This window comes from Sciurus vulgaris (assembly GCF_902686455.1).
Source record: "Sciurus vulgaris genome assembly, chromosome: 2".
In the NCBI taxonomy this organism is placed as follows: Eukaryota; Metazoa; Chordata; class Mammalia; order Rodentia; family Sciuridae; genus Sciurus; species Sciurus vulgaris.
In genome coordinates, this window is record NC_136462.1 from 159,242,180 (window position 1) to 159,260,638 (window position 18,459).

At 40.1% G+C, this 18,459-nt stretch overlaps 1 protein-coding gene across 5 annotated transcripts in view; it reads right to left on the reverse strand.

Annotated features, from left to right (window-relative positions):
• RIN2 (Ras and Rab interactor 2) overlaps positions 1-18,459 on the reverse strand; it is a 220,823-nt gene that overhangs the window by 153,289 nt on the left and 49,075 nt on the right. The window contains exon 2 of one of the 5 annotated variants that reach the window (XM_079123226.1): positions 77-189. The exons of the other annotated variants lie outside the window; for them this stretch is intronic. The gene's annotated coding sequence lies outside the window, so the exon portion shown is untranslated. The remainder of the gene's footprint in view (positions 1-76; positions 190-18,459) is intronic. 5 annotated transcript variants of the gene reach the window in all.

The following is an 18,459-nucleotide window of genomic DNA, read 5'->3' on the forward strand; positions in this document are numbered from 1 at the left end:
TAAACCTCTTTGCTTTATAAATTACCCAGTATCAGATATTCTATAATAGCAATAGAAAACAAACTAAGATACTCACAGATATGAAGAGGAGGGGATATGCAATGCCACAGGGGCCACATGGGCAAGTACCCCGGACTGTCAGGAGGCAGAGGGTGAATGAGAAACTGGGTGGAATCTTTACTGTGGTTTCTACAGGAAGGAACAGGAAAGGAAGGGTAAGGAGGGTTAAGATTAACTGGTTTAAATCATTTCAGTGAGCTCTGGGGCATAGGGGCTGCTATAGTTTGATTCTTTGTGTCCCCCCAAAATTCATGTTGAAACTTAATCACTAATAAAACAGTATTAAGGGGAGGGGCTTTTAGAGGGTGATTTGGCCACGAAGACTCTGCCCTCATGAATGAGTTAGTGACTTATGAAAGACATTGAGGGAGAGAGTTGGCCCTTTCCATCCTTTCCATCATTTGACGACACAATGTTCCTCCCCTCCAGAGGACACAGTGACAAGGCACCATCTTGTAAGTAGAGAGCAGCCCTCATCAGACACCAAATCTGCCAGATCACTGATCTTAGATCTCCAAATCTCAGAACTGTGAGAAATAAATTTCTATTGTTTATAAACTACCCAGCTTGTGGTACTTTGTTATGGCAGCAGAAACAGACTAGGGAGCTGGTATCTGGTCCTGGGATATTTAGGGCATGTGGTTAGTGGCCCAGAGTGTGATAGCCCAATAAAGGAGGTGGTTGGGGGTGGGCTCTGGATTGTGTAGCTTGCATTTGAACATCATGCTCACATCATGCTCCTTTACTATCTCTAGGAATTAGCCCTGAGAAGGGAGTCCCTGAGTCAACAAAGTTCCAGTTGTCAAAGCATCAGAATGCAAGACATGGAGAAAAAACTGCAGGAAAACTGTTAGACAATCAAGTCTAGGCATCAAGGGCACCTGGCAGCCCAGGAAGCTTACTTTTGGGAGACTCTCCTGATCATCAGGCTGTTGCCATGGTCCCTTTCTCAGCATCCTCTGTATCCCTCAAGTACCAGGTTTCTACGGCTGTGATACAGGACTCTTGCCAGAGCCTCTCCTTTGCTTCAAAACCTGATATACTGTATTACGTATTTCCTTAAGTTCCAGGCCTGCTCCAAAGGAATCCCACTACTGACTCGAAGTTGAATATAACTTCAAGCATGGTTCTTCTTGGTACCAGTTGTCTTTTAAGGGGTCAGGTCTTTCAAACACCAAATCCACCCCCTACCTTTTTCTCAAGTATTGAAGTTGGAAACCAGGGCCTCCCATATGTGAGGCAAGCACTTTACCATTGAATTACATGCCCAGCCTTTTGAAAAAAAAATTCTGTTTTTTTTGAGACAGGGTCTCACTAAGATGCCCAGGCTGGTCTTGAATTTGCAATCCTCCTGCCTCAGCTTCCCAAGTAGCTGGTATTACAAGTATGCACCACCATGCCTGACTCAAATATCAGATCTCTTGGCAGAAATATGTGCAGTTTAATTCAGGTCAAGAGCAAGGCTCTAAAGTACCATCATAGGGGAGGACCCAGACTTGATTTTTAACAGCTTTCAGCATGTGACATGGGAGAAGGTGTAGGACCTCTCTAAGCTTCAGTTGCCTGATTTTAAAACTGGAGATAGTAGGGCCCTGGAGGTGAAGCTCAGTGTCTGCCTAGCATGCCTGAATCCTGAGGTCAATCCCTAGCACTGTTAAATAACAATAATACCTACCCACAAGGTTATTGTGTAGATAAAATTGCGTGAGGGTGTGGTACACCTCAGTACCATGACTGCACCATTAATATGAGTTGTCAGTATTATTATTTTTAATAAAAGCCCCTAAAGGCCATCTTTCCAATTCATAAGTATCATCTTCTTAGGAAAGAAGACATTGCCAGAGACAGAGGTCAGAATTCTGGCTCAGCTCTGCAATCTCGTGCCTCATTTTCCTCATCTGTAAAATGGAGATAATTCCACTCACAGAAGAGTAGTCCTCCAAGATATAAACATTAAGATAGGATTAAAAGTGCGAAAATGTTATTAGGGGCAATGTAGACATTATTAGGGAAGCAATGGGGAGGGAACCTGGGGAGGCCAGGAGAGCCAACAGCCTGTGTATGATGCAGTTCTTGTCCCTGTGAAGGAGACATGAAAGGAAGAAAGGGTGAAGAAAGCATCCCAGACTACCATGCAGGCAAGAGAGTTTGGCAGGGCCACCAGGGAGTCATGGAGCCAGCCAGCCCTGGCTGACTTAAGAGTCCCACATCTCTTGGAAATGGATCTGCCATATCATCATCCCTGCTGGGTTCTATCACCAACTTGGAAATTCCATGATGGACTGGAGAGTGCAGCAGCTGACATCCTTGGTCATTTATACTCCCTTCAGTTCCAAGTCTGTGGGCACATTCTCCTGGCCACACAAGTGTATGGAAGAGATGTATCAAAGTGTGTGAAGTCCTTGGAACATTGTCAGGGATATGATGAGCATTGTGTAAGTAGCTGCTGCTATTACTACTATTGTTATTATTATTATTATTATTATTATTATTATTATTATCATCATTATTATTTTCATTGCTGGAAACCTCTGTACAGAAGAGCTAATAAAGGTAATTTAAAAGGCTAGAATAATATGGTATAAACTATCATTATCTAACTCTTTATATATCTGTTTTCTCTACTACAATAAACCTGCAGAATAAAGCTCTTCTATTTCTTTTTCCTCCCTGGATCTATCTATATGTGCTCATAGTACATGCTCAATAAACTTTCGCTGAATAAATGATGGTTCAATATATCAGGGAAATCACACTGGTATAATCTCAAGGCTAGATGGTTTTAACTTTATCTCTAAAATGAGTTCATAAAAGGTTCTAAGTTTGCCCTTCCCAGGACAGTTTTACCTAGTTATTTTAAAAAATATTTTATAATACATTTTTTCTGAAAGAGAAAGCCTGAAAGAAATTTTCAGAGAGCCCATCTACACACTACCTGGATTTTATCATTTTACCATATCCCTGGGTTCTCTATCTTTGGAGTCAATCAAAATTGAAATATCTGGGAAAAAAATGTGCCTATATTTTTTTTCCTTGTCATTATTTCCTAAATAAGACAGTATAATGACTACTTATATAGCATTTATATTGTATTAGGTATTATAAGTCATCTCAACATACTTTAAAGTATACAAGAGGATATATGTAGGTTACTTGCAAATACTATACCATTTTATGCAAAGAACTTGAGGATTCTCAGATTTTGATCTTCTGGGGAGGTCCTGGAACCAAACTTCCACAGATACCAAAGGACAATTGTATACTTGTTTTATCATTTATTTATCCATCTCTTCATCCCTCAACCCATCCTATCTTTGGTACAATGCAAAGTTAACTGCAGATATTTTTACTTTCCCTTAAATATTTTACCATGTGTATCATTAACTGGAGTTCAATGCTTTTCAGATTTAGAAAAAATAGTGTATATGATGGACTATTACTCAGCTTTAAAGAAGAATGAAATTATGGTTTTTGCTGGTAAATGGATGGAGTTGGAGAATATCATGCCAAATCCAAAAAGCCAAAGGCTGAATGTTTTCTCTGATATGGGAATGCTAATTCACAACAAGAGTGGGGGGTGCCAGGGAAGAATAGAGTTGCTTTAGACTAGGGAGAGGGGGTGAAGGAGGGGAAGGGGTATGGGGGTAGGAAGGACAATAGAGTGAAACAGACATTGTTACCTCATGTACATGTATGACTGCATGACAATGTGATCCTACAATATGTACAATCAGAAAAATGAGAGATTATACTCCATTTACGTATGATCTATCAAAATGCATAAATGCATTCTACTCCACTCATGTATAACTAATTAGAACAAAAAAAATTTAAATTAATGTAAAAATTTACACTGAGTTTTCAAATGAAGGAAACTACTTCCAAGCACCAGGCACCAGACATTACCTTATTGAGAATAATTGGCAATTGCGCTTTCCTAAGGCAAATTTAACACCTTGGGAGAGTGAAATGCTGGTCCACTGTGCATCTGTTTGCTTCCTGTAGACACTAATTATTGCAGTTTGGATCTCTAGGAACCAGACTCCGAGACAGGATAGTGTGCAGTAGACTTATTAAGGGCCAGCCCTTAATCCCGTGATCATTGTTTGTGGGATGGAGGGGACAGAGCAAGTGGTCAGAGGGTTAAGTGGAGAGGAGGTGTGGCTTAGACGGCCCTGTGGGCAACACTGGAGGAGTCCTGAGGTGGTTTGAGATGGTTATGCCTTTGGACCCTCCCCTCACCATTAGTCATTATACGTTAATGTTCCTAGGAATAGCTGAGATTTTGGATCAGGTAGCTCTATGTAGCGGTAGTTCTATGTAGCTGTAGTAACCCTGGAATAGCTACATTGAAGGCTGCCTGTCGTCAGAATTCCCAGCAGCTGAGTAAGAAGTTCATCCTTGAGTGGGGATCAGGTGGCACATCAGGTTACCACACTAATGACGCTTCACTTATTTTAGCAACACATAATGCAACAATTACAAATGCTTTATTCCACAACAACAGGAAATTCCGGCCCAACCACATTCAGGGTCCTGGAGACAGAATTATTGGCCTGGAGTAAGTTGTGATAAACATTTGTTGTATATTCTGCTCTGTAGGAAATAACATTGCAGAGAGCTGAGATTTATGACTGACTATTACATTTTTAGGGTATTTCTCATATAGTGCGAGAAGTCTATACCTTAGCAGGTAGTCTTCGCCACATTGTTCAAGGTGATGCATGAAAGAAGGACCAAGACAGGGTTCCAATGTCACACCATAGAAGTGAAAAACTGATTTGGGATGTGGCATAAAATTTAATGAACCCCTCACCAGGTGCTGTGGTACACACCTGTAATCCCAGTGGCTCACTACGGAGGCTGGGGCAGGAGGATCCCAAATTCAAGCTAACCTCAGCAACTTAGTGAGACCCTATGCAACCTAGTGAGACCCTGTCTTACCAAAAAAATAAAAAATAAATTAAAAAAAGGTACAAGGACTGGGGATGTGGCTCAGTGGTAAAAAACAAAACAAAACAAAACAAACAAACAAACAAACAAGAAACCTCTGGGTTCAATCCCTGGTACCAAAACAAAACAAACAAACCTGGGGCTGGGGATATAGCTCAGTTGGTAGAGTGCTTGCCTCGCAAGCACAAGGCCCTGGGTTCAAATCCTCAGCACCGCAAAAAAAAAAAAAAAAAAAAAAGTTAATGAACCACTAACTTGGATGCAGGCAGGGAACTTGTTAAAATAAGACCTGAAACTAATTGAAGAAACCAGTGGTCTCAGGACAACAAAGTCATTAGGATTGGCCTTGACTGAAAAACCAAATGATTGCATCAAAACGATATTTAAAAATGCAAATTTATCCTTTACCTCTTTTCTTTAAAAAGTATGTATTTTCCTAAGGTGGACACCTGCTATTTGTGTATGCCCCGCATCTTTTGGACCAATCTCCCTACCCTTTGACAGTGTCTTGAGGGATAATTCCCATCTTTCCAACACAGAATTAAAAATAAAACAATAATAGCCTCATTTCCTGGCCTCCTTGTTGCTGGGATGTGGTCATGTGCCAGGCAGTGGGCTCATGAAAGGCTTCGTTGGGAACTGAGTGATGCAGGCAGGGTTAGGGGCATGATTTGAGAGTCAGGGGCCATGGCAGAGCTGGTATGGCTGTGAGCAGCAGCCAGGGAGGGAGCTTTCTGCTTCAGTAGCCTCCTGACCCTGATTATAGTCACCAGCCCCTTAATAGGATGATTCTGTTGTGCCATCATGAGAATCTTTTAGGAAGCTCAGTTTGAAGCTGACTTTTAGATCCATCCATGATTCCCCAGTATCCCTCTATGCCTAAACCAGCTAGAGGCCATTCAGTTGTATGCATCTAAAACCCTGACCAACACATATCCTCTCATTCACAACGGTGGATTTTAAGCCCCACAGTACACATTCATCAAGCACAATGAAGATGCTCAACCTAGGGTCCGGTTATTTCCCATTGTAAATTGAAAATATCCTAAGTTAAAAATGCATTTAATATACCTAACCTACCCAATACCCTAGCCTAGCCCAGTCTACCTTAAACATACTCAGAACTCTTACATTAGCTTCCAGTTAAGCATTACAAGCGAGTGTTGTATCACATTTGGTAACCTGGGAAGAGACTAAAATTCAAATCTGAAGTAGGATTTCTACTGAAATCATGTCAGTTTTACACCATTTTGAAGTAAAAACCAAACCAAACAAAACAAAACAAAACCCAAAAGCTGGACAAATGGAAGACAGGGGCTGTCTGTCTTGGTTTTCCCACTCTTGTGCCCTCTAGAACTCAGGGTTCCAGAGACCTCACCTATAAGGAGGAAGTACAAATTCCTTCACAAGGAGAGTAAAGAGGGCCCATATGGTGGGCCCAGCCTGTCTGTCTGTCTTATAATACAATATTATATATATAGTTTCATCCTCTATCATAACTCCTGTTCTACAGTCTTAACAAATGCATCCCACCTGCAAACACACCCTAAAATTTTGGGTTTCTATAAATGTTCATCTACTCTTCACTTTCTAGAATGTCCATCATGAATATATCTAGCAGGAAAATGCCTATGATTCTTCAAGACCCAGGCCAATCAAAACCTCCAGGAACCTCTCACCAATATTTCCCATTTCATGGGTGGGAATTTCAATAGCCTCTTAGCATACACGGACCTACCATTTCCAGATGGATCTATTCTCTGATGATGATCCCAGGTAATATGTAAATTTTGATGAGACACAAATTTTGAATCATTAATATACCCAGTTGAACTGCCATGGCTTTTCCTTTACTTTTACCCACAATATCCACCAGGGCTTCCCAATAGCCAAACCTAGCAGAAAGCCAGTTAGCAAGGGAGCCTGAGACAATGTAACTGGGCCAGCCCAGTTGCCATAACCAGGAGAGTCTCAGAGAGGCAAGCATGAATCTAGGGATGTTATCAACTCAACAGAACCTCATAGGCGTCATCAAGATTGAAAAGAATGGGGCTGTGCTTAAAATACGATAGAGAGAGGGCATACTTTTGGTGCTCTGTTCATAAGAAATCAATTTAATATTTTTTTATTTGTTCTTTTAGGTTATACATGACAATAGGATGTATTTTGACATATAATACATACATGGAGTATAACTTCCCATTCTTGGGGTTGTATAGGATGTGGAGTTACGCTGGTCGTGTACTCACATATGAACACAGGAAAGCTATGTCCAATTCATTCTACTGTCTTTCCTAGTCCCATCCTTTCTTCCTTCCTTTCATTCTCCTTGCCAAAATACTTCTAGTCTCCCCGCTACCTTATGTGTGTTAGCATCTATATATCAGAGAGGACATTTGGTCTTTGTTTTTTGGGCAGGGATTGACTTATTTCACTTGACATGATAGTCTCCAGTTCCATCCATTTACTGTCAAATGCCATTATTTCATTCTTCTTTATGGCTGAGTAATATTCCATTGTGTGAGTAAGATTCCATTCGTTCATCCGTTGAAGGGCACCTAGGTTGGTTCCATAGCTTAGATATTGTGAAGTGAGCTGCTATAAACATTGACATGGCTGTGTCAGTATAGTATGCTAAGGTTAAGTCCTTTGGGTATATACTGAAGAGTGGAATAACTGGGTCAAATGGTGGTTCCATTTCAAGTTTTCTGAGGAATCTCCATACTGCTTTCCATAGTGGTTTTACTAATTTGCATTCCCACCAGCAATGTATGACTGTACCTTTTTCCTATATCCTCACCAACAAGAAATTAATTTTTTGAACAAATATCTATGCATTTGTGCATGAATTTTCATGTTGGAAAATAATGCAGATGAATGAGAAGGGAAGAAAGCACAAAAGGGCTACATAATGACACAACATCACAGCCACCGTCAAAGGCAGGAAGCGAATGATATATCCTGCTATAGAAATCAGGAGGAGAGACAGAAGACACCACTGAGGGTGGGATTCAACTGTTCACATGCCTTCTCATGGCACTGCTGTGATAAAACCACATTTGACACACCCTTGACCTCACTCCCTGGCAGATTCAATCTTCAGAAGATTGAGAAAGTAGTGAGAGGAACTGTTATTCTTGTCTTACTTCCAATTAACAGGGAGGAACTGACTGAAGAAGGGAAGTGAGGACACTGAGAGAGGTAACGTCAACGTCACGTTCGTGTCCATGTTAGCTGAGAATGGTAAACCCCGTGAGGCTGCGGATTTTGTCATTCATGAGCAGAGATTTCACGAAGTTTAAAGGTGAGCTGGAGTCCGTAAAAAAGTGTCCTCCTTCCCATCAAGCAGAATGGGAAGTTCTGGCAAGCGGAGTTCAGACACCACAAATAGAAATAAGCAAATCACTGAAGGAGAAGTATCGCGACAAGTTGATGGACGGGCGTGTACAGACAACTGGGCAATAAACCAATAGGGCAAAAGTACAGCACGGGCTCCAGAGACAGGTGAATCCAAACACGGAGTGAATCCATATGAATAAGGTTTCAAAAACTGATGTCCAGGAAAGGAGTGCGTTACAGACCAAAGGAGCTCAGAAAACCCTGAAATAATTTTGTAAAGATACTTTTAAAACACAATAAGGGGCTGGGGAGATTGCTCAGTCGATAGAGTGCTTGCCTTGCAAGCACGAGGCCCTGGGTTCGATCCCCAGTACCGCAAAAAAAAAAAAAAAAAAAAAAAAAAAAAAAAAAACAAAAAAAAAAAAAACACCAAAAACCAACCAATAAAGTTGAATGGCTGCAGAACAAAGGGAAAGTGAACCAACTAAATTCCTTGCCCATTTGAGTACTGAATTCACTTAAGATGATCAAATGAAGACTTCGGGATTGAAAAGAATCTGTTAATAAGTAGATTGAATCCTAAAGTCCAGGAGGTGGTTGCAAGAGGGTATCTGAATACAGGCAATTCCATCTCCGTCAAATGCAAAGCTGTGGCTGAAGATAAAAGGTACGTGAGATTATTTGAGACCATCTTTCAGCGTTACAGAGAACTGTGGAGGTGCTGGACAAAGTCGGTAGACAATATCCAGCCTGTGTTCCAAAAACAAAGAATGTGAAGGCAAAACCAGACCTGGTTGTAAAATGAAATTATAAGAATGTTATTGTGAAAAAACGGATACCTGGGGAAGGGGTTAGTTCGCCTCCTCTTCCGTCAGCCTTTCTTCAGGGAACCTAAATAATCATAGGTCCCTTCCTACCCTTTGGATTGTAAATAATTATCTCCAGGAATCAGACTACACCCCTTTGAAGCATAAACCCCTGTGAGGGGCTTCAGACACAAGGCTAGAGGCCTGTGGGAAGAAAGTTTCTCCCCTTATTGCTCTCTGCTTTCTGCTAGAGATGGCCTTCTGTCACAGAGATTCGAAATTTTATGACACCAGACAGCCTATAAATGTTGTGAGAAACTGTGCAGGGGGCAGAGAACTTGGGAGTTTATCTCCTCTGGGTCTGCCACAGCAAAAGTAAAGTTCGAGTTCTCCCCTTCTCTGAGCCGCCTTTGATGCTTGCTTGCTTCCCGCAATAAGAAGGTAACAGACTCCTCCAGCTACGAAGTGAGGGCCATTTTACTCATGACTCTGGTTGATATTTTTGGTGACATACACAGTATTTGGTGACCACAAAAAGTGTTTATATTCAGGGGTCAGTTTGGATTTTCAAAGATAAGCCATGTCAGCTTAGCCAACAGTTCTTGTTATTTGATGGGGAAATTAGGAAAAATCCTATTATATGGATCTGAATGTCAAAAAAATGAGTGACAAATAATGACACTATTTTAACTAAATGAAAAACTACGCATAAGAGGATGATGATACAGTGGCTATATGTCCCCACACAAAAAGCCATAGTTGATAAATTGCCATCAAACAAAAGCCATCCTGTACTGTTCAGGATGTTTATTTAAAAGCTAATGAAGGTTAGGCATTTTGTGGATGTTAAGTTGACAAATGTCTTGGAGAGAAACAGTACATTTTATAGATCAAGGTTTCCTAAGTATCAGTCATTCATACACTGCCTTCACAACTCCTAACACTGTGTACTGCCCAGGATTAAGGATTTTCCTCAGATTGGCTCACTTTTTAACTCAAATTAATGTCAAAAGAAGCTAATAAATTTGATGTGCCAATTATATTTTTGTACCAAAAATGAAGTTCATTAGGCATTAAAATAAAAATGTAAAAGAAATGTTAATGTGAGTCCCATCCAAAAATTTTCTGGGCTACATCTAGTGATAATTATAACATACTTTGGAAACATGAGACCAGAAAACACAATTGGAATACAAAATACAACTCAACTGGCTGAGACAATAGGTTCACAAAACAAAATTTAACAGACGTGAATGCAAACTCCTGCCAGTGGCTACAGGGACACCGTTTGTGGGACACCGCTTGAACGGACACTGGGGGAAGGTGCAGCCTCTCAGGGCACCTGTGAGAGGAACTCTGGGTTGAAGTCGAATCTTAACTCAAGACGATAGAATTGCTTGAATCCCTGATGAGCATTTAGGCTTATCCAAAGCAGTTCCATGAATCCTCAGCTCTCAGTGAGAGAGTAGGGCTCAGTATTGGTAGGCACCAGTGGTGGGACTCTACCCCACTGAATCAATGAGGAAAGACTCCAGGAAGTAAAAGAAGAATAAAACCTGTCCAAAAAAAGGGTTAATAGAAGGACCTGGGAAGATTTAGGTTAAAGGGAAGACTGGGAAGGGTGAGTGAACAGGGGATCTGTTTTCTTAAAATTAGGCCCTGTCTACTTGGCTCAGGCTAAGAAAGATCTATCTAATAATTAGACTGCCTACAAATGGAATGGACTGCCACAGAAATTAAAGGGCCTTGCCTGGCTGCTGAAGATCAAGCATATCTGCTCACTCATTTGATGGAACGGTTGAGAAAGGTTGAGAAAGACCAAGTTCTAAATCAGATTTCCTTAGAAGCAGAGGCTGAGGTGCAGATTCAGATGCATATGAATTATTGGGAGTGTCTTCTAAGGAAAGCAGGGTGGGGCAGAATAAAGAGCAGAACAAGTCACCGCAGGTGAAGTCTGGTCTTGGCCTGATCCCACAGGGAGCTGTGCAGCATGAATCATACCACAGAGAGGAAAGGGGAGGGGCTGCATTTTACACCCCTGTATCCTTCTTTGGTCCTGCTGGATGTATTCTTCTGGATGAGGAAGTTCCCACTGGCCTAGAGCAGGTCTGCAAGAAGCAAGCTACTGAGAACCATTACATTTCAATACCCAGTGCAGTTGAGGGTGGGTTCCCCCACCTGGTGAAGGGTACCTTGGTGAATTAGCTTCCAAATATAGTTTAAGAGAGTAGCCTCTGAATGTTCCTTTCTCCTTGAAGATGATTGGTGGGACCTAAGATTCTGTCACGCATGTCTTGAATTCATTTTTACAAATGACAAAGGCTATTTTTCTTCTTGTCTACTACTGTGTCCCTGACAGCCAGAATTCATAAAAATACCTCTTCTAAGATTCTAAGAAGCTTATAAATTTTATATCATGCAGGGGTAGATCTAGGTTTTAGGAAGCCTAAGACTTATTTTATTTTGGAAGCCCTCTTTATGAGAAAGAATACAAAATTATTAATGCAAAATGTCCACAGGCCCCAGAAAGGGCGCCCTGAGCCAGGGAAGGGTCGCAAAGGACCCTTGAGTGTTACTAGGTATAACATTCGTCTACACCTGCATGCATTCACTATTGTCATATCAATAGAACACTATGCTATTACTAACGTAATTTTAGAAATTGAGTCATTTAAAAACAAACAAACGTAACTCATCCTAAATAATAATCATGGCAAAATCACAATTTGATATGCTAGGTACATGTATTTTAAATAATCTTAAAATAAATCTTTTAAGCTCAAAAACATTGTTACACTTAAAAATCATCTCAGGTTCAACTAAGAGTGAACATGTCTCCTTTTGACACGGGTGTAAAGAGTCTTGGGAGCTCCCTTCTCTGTCCTGTGCTTGCTCTTCCAGGAAGGAAAAGGAAAGGTTACTGGAAAGGAGCTTAGTCGAAGGACCTGAAATGGTACTTTATTCAGGTCCATCTTTCAAAGCAATTATTAACTCAGTTGATGCTCACATCAGCCCTGAGTGGGTACAGAGGTAGGAAAAGTGGTGTGACTACCGTTCACTCATTATGGTTCTGAGAAGGTCAAGTAGTTACTAAATGTTAAAATGGGAACTTAATCTTCAGACTTCAGAACATGAACCTTTTCACTACCTTCTGCTTCCCTGCTATGTTTAACATCAGTAAACTTCAACTTTAAGGTGAGAAGTTCCAATAGTCAGCAAGGTCTTGCTAGGGCTCTATAACTATTGAAACAGGGAAGGATCCACCCTAGAGAATCACTAAATGTGTGACTTTAAGCAATTACTTAATCACTGTGCCTTAGCCTCCTTATCTGTAGAATGGGTATTCAACAAACTAAAGAAAATTACTTCTTAGCACAATGCCTGGAATATGGTAATTTAACTATTCTAACTTTTATTATTTTATGGTGACTATTACTTATTAGTAGGAATATTAGAATTATTTTTAACAGCCTGGTTTACTAAGTTTTTAGGCCAAGATAAAAAGTATTCATGCAAATAGCACCTTCTTTTACAGAGTACACTGTAAGGAAATAATAGTATATTAAATGCATGCAAAACGCTTTGTTAGTTATTGTTAAAAATATGAAACACAATGATGCATACATTAACATGAGCAATTAAGAGTGCCCATAAATCAACTTCATTATGCTCAGCCAAATAGATGTATTTGATGCTTCCGCATCTGAATTTGTAAGTGTGTGCCCCTGTGTGTGTGTCATTAGTGTAAGTCAGTGAGTACCTATTGAACCTGGAAGAATAAGCATCTTGAGCAGAGGCATCAACAACTCTAGTTCAGTATAATTCTAACAACTGAGTAGAATGAAGTCAGGACTGAGGAAAGAGAAGCCTCAAGAAAGAAAGCTTTAAAGATGAAATCAGGATGTCAGTGTAGAATCTTTTGACTCCTGGATTTTTTACTTCTGCATCTTTTCATACAAATATGGGCTCTTTCATCTTTTTTGTTGATCTACCTCCTAAAAATTTTGTTATAATTTGATTTATCTTTAAGAAATTCATTTATAAGGGCTGGGGATATAGCTCAGTTGGTAGAGTACTTGCCTTGCATGCAGAAGGTCCTGGGATTCAATCCCCAACAGAAAGAAAGAAAGAAAGAAAGAAAGAAAGGAAGGAAAGGAAGGAAAGAAGGAAGGAAGGAAGGAAGGAAGGAAAGGAAAGGAAAGGAAAGGAAAGGAAAGGAAAGGAAAGAAGGAAGGAAGGAAGGAAGGAAGGAAGGAAGGAAGGAAGGAAGGAAGGAAGGAAGGAAGGAAGAGAAAGAAATTCATTTATAAACTTGTAGAATGGACAGGAAACCCAATGGCAAATGCCACCAACCCCACTGTCCAATTAGGCAGTTCTCACCCCATTTCCTCAGTCTTGAAGAACGGGTCAATTTGTCCAATACCATTCTAGTATCTTTTCTAGTCTGCAAGTCTCCCAGCAAGCACATATCTCTAAGCCACATAGAAATAAAACATATTTGGGTTCATTTTAAAGGTTGGAACACAGACTAGAGAATGGACTTCATGAAGATTATAGAGACCAAAATATTGAGTAGTCGGAATATACCCTTCAAGGAACTGTGGGAGAGAAATGTCAGCTCTAATCGTTGTGTAGTGAATTCTTACATTTTTATGCTGCTGCGGCATTCATTTTGAGTAGAAGCTGACTTTCTCATACCAGAAGCAAGGACTGGTCAACCCTGATGCTGCCTCCAGCTCTATATCTCCCTCTAGTTCCTCAAGGTGGTTGATCCAAATATGGCCTTATAGGACAACCTCCTGGAGACCACGCACCCAGAGGACAGCCAGATGCAACCCACTGGACCTCCACACTGAGCCCTCTGCTGACCTGCACACCTCACACGGACTGTGCAAATAAGCACAGTGAACACCTCGTGACCAGTGTGACCTCCCAGAACTGATATGCACTTGCTTTAAACCCACCAATTAAAACTCTCTACTGGAAATGCTTGGCCAATACCTAGGCCCAATGAGGGTCTCTCTCTCTCTCTCTCTCTCTCTCTCTCTGTTCTCCTCTATCTCTATTCACCTCTCTTCCTCTCTTTTTCTCCCAGTCCACTCACACCAATACCCATTTGTGTGGCCCCCCAGGCATGAAGTGTATCCTTTCGGGACCTACAGGTAATAAAAGCTTTATTTCCATACTGTCCCTCTCTTAATCATTGAAGAGGTGCTCTCTATCTTAAGGATCCTAAATTGAAACACCTAGTTTTCATCTTTCAGTTCTTCCTTTCCTGATTTAGGTACTGCAGAGGGTGATATATGGCCCCTAATTCATTTAACCATTTTTCTATTCAATATGATTTAGCATCTACAATATACCAGAGAGTCAATGAGAAATAACAGACATGAAAAAAGCTTCCCTCTGCATCCAGACATACCAAAAGAAAAAAAAATCAATGCTGAAATTAAGATTTGTATATTTTTCTTGGTCTACAAATTCCAGAATAGCAAGGAGTATTCCAGTTTCTTCACCCAGCATTAGCTTCCATGGTAGATCCATACACTGGCATTGTGTTTTACTGTTAAAAATCAAATTAGGGGAAACAATCTAAGACCTGGGTTTCCCCTGATAGTTAATTGAGTTCTGGCCTATGCTCAGGCTAGCTCGTTATTTATGATATTGCCAACAAATATGACCTTCTAGAGTCGTGGTAAGTTGCAACATCTTAGAAAGCTATTAGCATTGGCAGAAAGCTGAGGGATCATGGAGTACAATGGATCATTGAGTGGATATCTGGTTCATTGACTTCCATTCTTTCTGACATTGTAAACCTTGAGAATCACTTATGATACTATTTCCCAGTGTGGTGCCCCAAGATTCTTTTCCATATTGTACTGCAGGTCTTCACTAATTTGATTCCATCAATGAAAACGGTGAGGCCCAGGAAGCAAAATTATATACCCCAATCTCAATGCCAGCTAGAGTCAGAGCTGGAGTTGGAACTTGTGTGTTCTTGATTTCTACCCAGGAGCTCCATTGTCAACCACATGTCAACATTTAAATTCTAATTCCAAGTGGGAAGGTTACTATGTTCTGTGTTACCTCGAGCTACCACATGATTGACAGTGCAGACAAGAGCAGGAACATCAAGATTCTCTAGTCTCAACAGGATAAAGCTGGCAATCTTTGTTTCACAAGGGCTGCTTTATACTTTATGTTCGTGTAATGTTTGATCAGGATTTTTGTTTGTGTGACCCAGTTCTGATTTGCAGGTCAACCAAGTCCAACCTTTACCAGGGTGTACTGTTTTTCTGTTTGCGTTTCCATCTCTAACTATCCATGCTAAGAGACTTGTAAGAAATCTGAGGTCTAGGAAGGTAAAAATAATTTCCCACTGCTACCCAGGGCTCAAACTAAAATTTGATCTTCTGACTTGTTTGCCCTATCTAACTGGTCTAGCCATTAGCTCCTGTTCATGAACTGTTGTAACCACTTAAACTTGCACAGGATTTATTCTAAATAGGAAAATTAGAGTTCTCTTTATTGCAGATAATAGACAAGTCACCTTCAGGTTAGGTGATATCAGATGAAGGTAGGATCATGTCTACCCTTCGGGGATGTCGGGGATGGGTGGTCACAAGCTGTCAGTGGGCAAAGTTACAGACAAGTGGAAACCTGAGTGTGATTAAGATATGACTTTAGAAATGTTTTTAGAAGTCTAATATATGAAGAAAACTCCCTCGGCTTGAAATTTTCTGAAATCAGAAACAAATAGTTTAAAAAAAAATGTTTGAGATAAATGAATCTGTTTCAAGATTTTCAAAACTACATCCACAGACAATATATATATGCCACAGGCAAAGGGCTGTGATCAACTCTTATGTCTGTTTCCTAAGGGAAGAAAGTGCCCCAAAAGCTTCTTAACCATTGAGAAATTTGTCTTTCGTTGAATAGTAAATTTGCATGTATGCATAGAACAAAGGTGAATCCATGGATTGCTGCAAACACATACAAATCCCCCAAACTGAGGCTTCATTACTTTTCCCAAAGAAAGATGCTACAACCACTTTTACCCTGCTTCTATAGTTGATACTAGCCATGGACATGCAAGGTATCTTGCTCATGCATGACCAACCAGTTTCCCAGAGGACTCTGTGGTGTAGTGTGCTCCAGAGGAAGCAGATAGCAATGAATCACAGTGCTCAGCAGTGAATCAGTCATGACTCATATTAACTAAAAGAAAAGGTTGAGGGGAGGAAAAAGTAACTAAAACCTAAAACCAAACACAAACTCACGCATCAGAAAGTACCACACTGTGCATGCCAGAGTAACTTCTGCTTTTTCAAAGTCCAAAGGGGGGAAAAAAGAAAAGAAAAGCAACTTTTCACAACAGAGCCTAATAAATCTCTTGATGGCAAAATTGAACGAATGCAATGCCACATGTAGTTGCACAAAGAAATGAATTATTTTCAGTGAAGCTGGTGTTTGTCATAAGAAAAAAGGAGCCAATATAGTAGGTTTTGCACATGAAAAAAATAACAAACCAAAAGCAAGCTTCAAAGTTATTGGAATCAATCACTTCAAAACCTGAAATCTGACATGACTGACTTTACAAAACATACTATGAAGTTAATGTTGGTTAAAATTTGGTTTATTCTGGCAGCAGTGATGGACAAGTGGATTTTAAAACTGGTATTGAACAGGGATTAAATGATTTTAACGTTGGGGTTGGGAAGAGGAGGCTTTGGGGTAGATGTCCTGGGTGGGAAAAGCTGTTGTGAGGGGTCGCTGTAGCAATTAGTAGTAATATCAAGAAACAAATATGTCACCTTTGGGAAGTCATTTCAATGAGTGAAAAGGCAGACTCAGGCTTATGGAAGAACTGAGGAGGAGAAAGAGGAAATAAGGACTGAGTAAGTGTGCAACACGGCCACCCATCCATCCATCCAAATGCTTCAGAAAGCTGAGTCCAAGGCATATATAGCTGGTTAGGCTTTAAAGTGAATTATTTTTGTTCGATATTTTCCATGTCTGGGAGTCTTCTCTGACCAAGAAACCCAAATCGGTAAAACCTTTGCATTTCACTCTGCAATTTCTCAAAACACATTTGCCCTTCAGCTGCCAATAAAAGCACAACAAAACACCACCAGAAACAGCAATTCAGGCGCAATTATTTGATCTCTGTATCCTGCATTTAATGATACAATTTTTAAGTTCTGACCTACTTAGCACATTTTGTCACTTATTACACTTGAAGAGATTTAATCATCATTTCAATGACCCATCAGGAAAGCATGTTATAAACATGTCTGATTTTCTATAGTTTATCTGTCTCATATTTCCAAATTTTAAAATTCCTAAACATGCTGAGACCACACCCCAGATAATAAAGACATATTATTTTCCATTTGAAAATTTTTGACACTTTGGTTATGAAATTAGGCAATGCAAGTTCAATGTTATTGAAACATTTGATAATATGGATTTTTAAATCTATAGGTCTATTCGTTAATCTTCAAATTAACAAATTCAAGAATATCCTTTCAGAATTTTTATGTAACCATCTGTCTTTACCTCTTTGTTGTGTTTTATCCTTCTGTAAATTTTATTACAAACTGAAATATATTGTGTATTTACTTGCCTTATTAGTATCATTCATTTCTCCCACTGGGATGGGAGCCTCTTAGGGGAAAGTGCTTTGCTACTTTCATTCACTGCTAAACCCCACTAAGCCTCACATAGTGTCTGGGGCATTGTAGGTGTCCATAAGGATTTCATCAATGAATGAAAGAATGAAAAGTTGGTGCTCACTAAATATTTGAAAAATTGAAAGCCAGTTAGGAAAACCACTTGACCTTAAATCAGGAGATGGCAAATGGAGCATCTTTTATTTCCACATAATTTTTTATTTTATCTGTGATTGATTGATTAGTCCATTAATTTCTATTAGAACTCAACAAGTCAGTTACAAGCATGTATTTGGCTCACTTATTCCATAAAAAATAGTACAAGTAGTGGGTTTGGTGGCAACTGAAAGAAGGGACCTTAGAAATGGGACTGACTGTGCACCCTGGGGTAGAGTGGACTGGAAAGTCCATCAGGGAGCACAAGCGTACCTGTATTCCTGCTGAATCCCTCCATCCTCACAGTCAGACCCTATACTCTTAGGAAAACACACAGCAAGTGATTCTCAATCATACCCGAAGAGAAAAGATTGAGGAAGCAGAGCAACTTCTGCAGGAACTGAAGAAAGGAAGATAATAATAAGCACTTTCACGTCTTTCTTTATCTACCATCTGACTCTTTAAATCACCAA